At 53.5% G+C, this 6,493-nt stretch overlaps 1 non-coding gene across 1 annotated transcript; it reads right to left on the reverse strand.

Annotated features, from left to right (window-relative positions):
* Nucleotides 1-307: 307 nt before the first annotated feature.
* trnat-agu (transfer RNA threonine (anticodon AGU)) lies at nucleotides 308-381 on the reverse strand. The gene has a single exon. It is a non-coding gene; the product is annotated as a tRNA-Thr (tRNA).
* Nucleotides 382-6,493: the final 6,112 nt, after the last annotated feature.

The raw sequence follows: 6,493 nt of genomic DNA on the forward strand, positions 1-6,493 counted from the left end.
AAAAGTACTCCATTGGCTGTAAAGCGCTGTGGGACGTCACGAACTTGTGAAAAACGCCGGGGAATCATAGAATCAATAGAACTTTACAGCGCAGAAAGAGGCCATTCGGCCCATCATGTCGGTGCTGGTCGAAAACATATAAATGCAAGTTGTTGCAAACAGACTGTGTGCTGGAGTTAAACACAAACCCTCTCCTTGCCCGCGCTCTGCCGCGGTGAGCAGCGCCTGGCCGGGGAGAGAATCTGCAGTAAATGAGTGGTGATTGTAAAAGGATTGAGGCTGGGCTGTGGCCAGGCCAGGGTAAAAAAGGCACCGCTGGGATTCGAACCCAGGATCTCCTGTTTACTAGACAGGCGCTTTAACCAACTAAGCCACGGCGCCGCCGACACAGCCTCGGGAATCAGCGCTCTTACACACAGCGCGCCTGCGCACTGCGCTCCATTCACAAAACCCACAGGCGGGAGCGCGCCTGCGCACTGAGACCGGCCCCAGAGACAGGGGGAGGAGCCATAGGGGAGGAGGGGCAATGGGGGTGGGGTAATGGGAGGGGTAATGGGGGAGTAATGGGGATGGGGTAATGAGGGAGGGGCAATGGGAGTGGGGTAATGGGAGGGGTAATGGGGGAGGGGCAATGGGGTGGGGTAATGGGGGAGGGGCAATGGGGTGGGGTAATGGGGAGGGGTAATGGGGGTGGGGTAATGGGGAGGGTAATGGGGGTGGGGTAATGGGGGAGTAATGGGGAGGGGTAATGGGGGCAATGGCAATGGGATGGGGTAATGGGGTGGGGTAATGGTGAGGGGCAATGGGAGTGGGGTAATGGGAGGGGTAATGGGGGAGGGGTAATGGGGTGGGGTAATGGGGAGGGGTAATGGGGAGGGGCAATGGGGGAGGGCAATGGGGGAGGGGTAATGAGGATGGGGCAATGGGGGAGTGGTAATGAGGGTGGGGTCCAGGGAAGTGGGGACCCACAGTGTCATAGGGTAGGTACAGACGAGGGTCATTCAGTCATCTGAATCCATCCAGAATGAAATAATTTACATACTGGCTAAAAAAATTCTCCTGAATGCATTTTAAGAATTCTGCTCCCTCTATACCTTACACACTAATTTTTTCCCAGTTAATATTAGGGAACTTGAAATCCCCTACTATTACTGCCCTATTTTTGCACGTCTCAGAAATGTGCCTACATATTTGCTCTTCTATCTCCCTCTGACTGTTTGGGGTCTATAGCTCACTCCAGCAGTGTGATTGCCCCTTTTTTTGTTTTTCAGTTCAACCCATATGGCCTCATTGGATGATCCTTCTAACATATCCTCCCTCCTCACAGATGTAATTGATTCTTTAATCAATATTGCGACCCCCCCCTCCTTTATTATCCCCCTCTCTATCTCGTCTGAAAACCCTGTAACCAGGAATGTTGAGCTGCTACTCCTGCCCTTCTTTCAGCCATGTCTCAGTAATGGCTATAATGTCAGACTCCACGTGTCTATCCGTGCCCTCAGCTCATCTGCATTATTCCCTGCACACCTTGTGTTGAAGTATATACCATTTAGCGCTGCCAAACTCCCTTGTTGTCTATTTTCTAGCCTTTGTTTCCTCTGCCTTCCAAACTCGTTACTCATTTTCTGCCTTCCATTTCCAGCTTTGCTTCTCTCCCTTCTGAATCCACTCTCAGGTGCCCACCCCCCTGCCAAGCTAGTTTAAACCCTCCCCAACAGCACTAGCAAACCCCGCCATGAGGATATTGGTCCCGGTCCTGTTGAGGTGCAACCCGTCCGGCTTGAACAGGTCCTACCTCCCCCAGAAACGGTCCCAATGCCTCAGGAGTCTAAAGCCCTCCCTCCTGCACCATCTCTCCACCCACATATTCATCTGCTCTATCCTCCTGTTTCTGTACTCACTAGCACGTGGCACCGAGATTATCAGGTCATTATCACATTGCTGTTTGTGGGAGCTTGCTGTGCGCAAATTGTCTGCCGCGTTTCCTACATTACAACAGTGACTACACTTCAAAAGTACTTCATTGTCTGTAAAGCGCTTTGAGACGTCCTGAGGTCGTGAAAGGCGCTATATAAATGCAAGTCTTTCTTTCGCATATCCCACCAAGTCTAATCCCACTCTCTGTCACTCCCCGATACCCTTTAATATCCCACACAGTCAAATCCCACTCTCCCCCTCACTCCCCGCACCATTTAATATCCCACACAGTCTAATCCCACTCTCCCGCTCACTCCCCGTACCCTTTAATATCCCACCCAGTCTAATCCCACTCTCCCGCTCACTCCCTGTACCCTTTAATATCCCACCCAGTCTAATCCCACTCTCCTGCTCACCTCCCCGTACCCTTTAATATCCCACCCAGTCTAATCCCACTCTCCCCTTCACTCCCGTAGCCTTTAATATCCCACCCAGTCTAATCCCACTCTCCCCTTCACTCCCGTAGCCTTTAATATCCCACCCAGTCTAATCCCACTCTCCCCTTCACTCCCCGTACCCTTTAATATCCCACCCAGTCTAATCCCACTCTCCCCCTCACTCCCCGTACCCTTTAATATCCCACCCAGTCTAATCCCACTCTCCCCCTCACTCCCCGGACCCTTTAATATCCCACAAGTCTAATCCCACTCTCCCCCTCACTCCCCGTACCCTTTAATATCCCACCCAGTCCAATCCCACTCTCCCCCTCACTCCCCGTACCCTTTAATATCCCACCCAGTCTTATCCCACTCTCCCCGATACCCTTTAATATACCACCCAGTCTAATCCCACTCTCCCCCTCACTCCCCGCACTCTTTAATATCCCACCCAGTCTAATCCCACTCTCCCCCTCACTCCCCGCACCCTTTAATATCCCACCCAGTCTAATCCCACTCTCCCCCTCACTCCCCGCACCCTTGAATATCCCACCCAGTCTAATCCCACTCTCCCCCTCACTCCCCGCACCCTTTAATATCCCACCCAGTCTAATCCCACTCTCCCCCTCACTCCCCGCACCTTTTAATATCCCACCCAGTCTAATCACACTCTCCCCCTCACTCCCGATACCCTTTAATATCCCACCCAGTCTAATCCCACTCTCCCCCTCACTCCCCGTACCCTTTAATATCCCACCCAGTCTAATCCCACTCTCCCCCTCACTCCCCGCACCCTTTAATATCCCACCCAGTCTAATCCCACTCTACCCCTCACTCCCCGTACCCTTTAATATCCCACCCAGTCTAATCCCACTCTCCCCCTCACTCCCCGTACCCTTTAATATCCCACCCAGTCTAATCCCACTCTCCCCCTCACTCCCCGCACCCTTTAATATCCCACCCAGTCTAATCCCACTCTCCCCCTCACTCCCCGTACCTTTTAATATCCCACCCCGTCTAATCCCACTCTCCCCCTCACTCCCCGCACCCTTTAATATCCCACCCAGCCTTATCCCACTCTCCCCGATACCCTTTAATATCCCACCCAGTCTAATCCCACTCTCCCCCTCACTCCCCGCACCCTTTCATATCCCACCCAGCCTTATCCCACTCTCCCCGATACCCTTTAATATCCCACCCAGTCTAATCCCACTCTCCCCCTCACTCCCCGCACCCTTTAATATCCCACCCAGTCTAATCCCACTCTCCCCCTCACTCCCGATACCCTTTAATATCCCACCCAGTCTAATCCCACTCTCCCCCTCACTCCCCGCACCCTTTAATATCCCACCCAGTCTAATCCCACTCTCCCCCTCACTCCCCGCACCCTTTAATATCCCACCCAGTCTAATCCCACTCTCCCCCTCACTCCTTGCACCCTTTAATATCCCACCCAGTCTAATCCCACTCTCCCCCTCACTCCGCGCACCCTTTAATATCCCACCCAGCCTAATCCCACTCTCCTCACTCCCCGTACCCTTTAATATCCCACCCAGTCTAATCACTCCCCGTACCCTTTAATATCCCACCCAGTCTAATCCCACTCTCCTCACTCCCCGTACCCTTTAATATCCCACCCAGTCTAATCCCACTCGCCCGCTCACTCCCCGTGACCTTTAATATCCCACCCAGTCTAATCCCACTCTCCCCCTCACTCCCCGTACCCTTTAATATCCCACCCAGTCTAATCCCACTCTCCCCTCACTCCCCGTACCATTTAATATCCCACCCAGTCTAATCCCACTCTCCCCTCACTCCCCGTACCCTTTAATATACCACCCAGTCTAATCCCACTCTCCCCCTCACTCCCCGCACCCTTTAATATCCCACCCAGTCTAATCCCACTCTCCCTTCACTCCCCGTACCATTTAATATCCCACCCAGTCTAATCCCACTCTCCCCTCACTCCCCGTACCCTTTAATATCCCACCCAGTCTAATCCCACTCTCCCCCTCACTCCCCGTACTCTTTAATATCCCACCCAGTCTAATCCCACTCTCCCCTCACTCCCCGCACCCTTTAATTTCCCACCCAGTCTAATCCCACTCTCCCCCTCACTCCCCGTACCCTTTAATATCCCACCCAGTCTAATCCCACTCTCCCCTCACTCCCCGTACCCTTTAATATCCCACCCAGTCTAATCCCACTCTCCCCCTCACTCCCCGTACCCTTTAATATCCCACCCAGTCTAATCCCACTCTCCCCTCACTCCCCGCACCCTTTAATATCCCACCCAGTCTAATCCCACTCTCCCCCTCACTCCCCGTACACTTCAATATCCCACCCAGTCTAATCCCACTCTCCCCCTCACTCCCCGTACCCTTTAATATCCCACCCAGCCTTATCCCACTCTCCCAGATACCCTTTAATATCCCACCCAGTCTAATCCCACTCTCCCCCTCATTCACCGCACCCTTTAATATCCCACCCAGTCTAATCCCACTCTCCCCCTCACTCCCGATACCCTTTAATATCCCACCCAGTCTAATCCCACTCTCCTCCTCACTCCCCGCACCCTTTAATATCCCACCCAGTCTAATCCCACTCTCCCCCTCACTACCCGCACCCTTTAATATCCCACCCAGTCAAATCCCACTCTCCCCCTCACTCCGCGCACCCTTTAATATCCCACCCAGCCTAATCCCACTCTCCTCACTCCCCGTACCCTTTAATATCCCACCCAGTCTAATCCCACTCTCCCCCTCACTCCCCGTACCCTTTAATATCCCACCCAGTCTAATCCCACTCTCCTCACTCCCCGTACCCTTTAATATCCCACCCAGTCTAATCCCACTGGCCCGCTCACTCCCCGTAACCTTTAATATCCCACCCAGTCTAATCCCACTCTCCCCCTCACTCCCCGTACCCTTTAATATCCCACCCAGTCTAATCCCACTCTCCCCTCACTCCCCGTACCATTTAATATCCCACCCAGTCTAATCCCACTCTCCCCTCACTCCCCGTACCCTTTAATATACCACCCAGTCTAATCCCACTCTCCCCCTCACTCCCCGCACCCTTTAATATCCCACCCAGTTTAATCCCACTCTCCCCTCACTCCCCGTACCATTTAATATCCCACCCAGTCTAATCCCACTCTCCCCTCACTCCCCGTACCCTTTAATATCCCACCCAGTCTAATCGCACTCTCCCCCTCACTCCCCGTACCCTTTAATATCCCACCCAGTCTAATCCAACTCTCCCCTCACTCCCCGTACCATTTAATATCACACCCAGTCAAATCCCACTCTCCCCTCACTCCCCGTACTCTTTAATATCCCATCCAGTCTAATCCCACTCTCCCCTCACTCCCCGTACCCTTTAATATCCCACCCAGTCTAATCCCACTCTCCCCCTCACTCCCCATACCCTTTAACATCCCACCCAGTCTAATCCCACTCTCCCCTCACTCCCCACACCCTTTAATATCCCACCCAGTCTAATCCCACTCTCCCCCTCACTCCCCGTACCCTTTAATATCCCACCCAGTCTAATCCCACTCTCCCCCTCACTCCCCGTACCCTTTAATATCCCACCCAGTCTAATCCCACTCTCCCCCTCACTCCCCGTACCCTTTAATATCCCACCCAGTCTAATCCCAATCTCCCCCTCACTCCCCACCCTTTAATATCCCACCCAGTCTAATCCCACTCTCCCCCTCACTCCCCACCCTTTAATATCCCACCCAGTCTAATCCCACTCTCCCCCTCACTCCCCGTACACTTCAATATCCCACCCAGTCTAATCCCACTCTCCCCCTCACTCCCCGCACCCTTCAATATCCCACCCAGTCTAATCCCACTCTCCCCCTCACTCCCCGAACCCTTTAATATCCCACCCAGTCTAATCCCACTCTCCCCCTCACTCCCCGTACCCTTTAACATCCCACCCAGTCTAATCCCACTCTCCCCTCACTCCCCACACCCTTTAATATCCCACCCAGTCCAATCCCACTCTCCCCCTCACTCCCCGTACCCTTTAATATCCCACCCAGTCTAATCCCACTCTCCCCCTCACTCCCCGTACCCTTTAATATCCCACCCAGTCTAATCCCACTCTCCCCCTCACTCCCCGTACCC

Source organism: Somniosus microcephalus, chromosome 6 (assembly GCF_052327205.1).
Source record: "Somniosus microcephalus isolate GS21.2 chromosome 6, FLI_Smic_1.0, whole genome shotgun sequence".
Classification (NCBI taxonomy): Eukaryota; Metazoa; Chordata; class Chondrichthyes; order Squaliformes; family Somniosidae; genus Somniosus; species Somniosus microcephalus.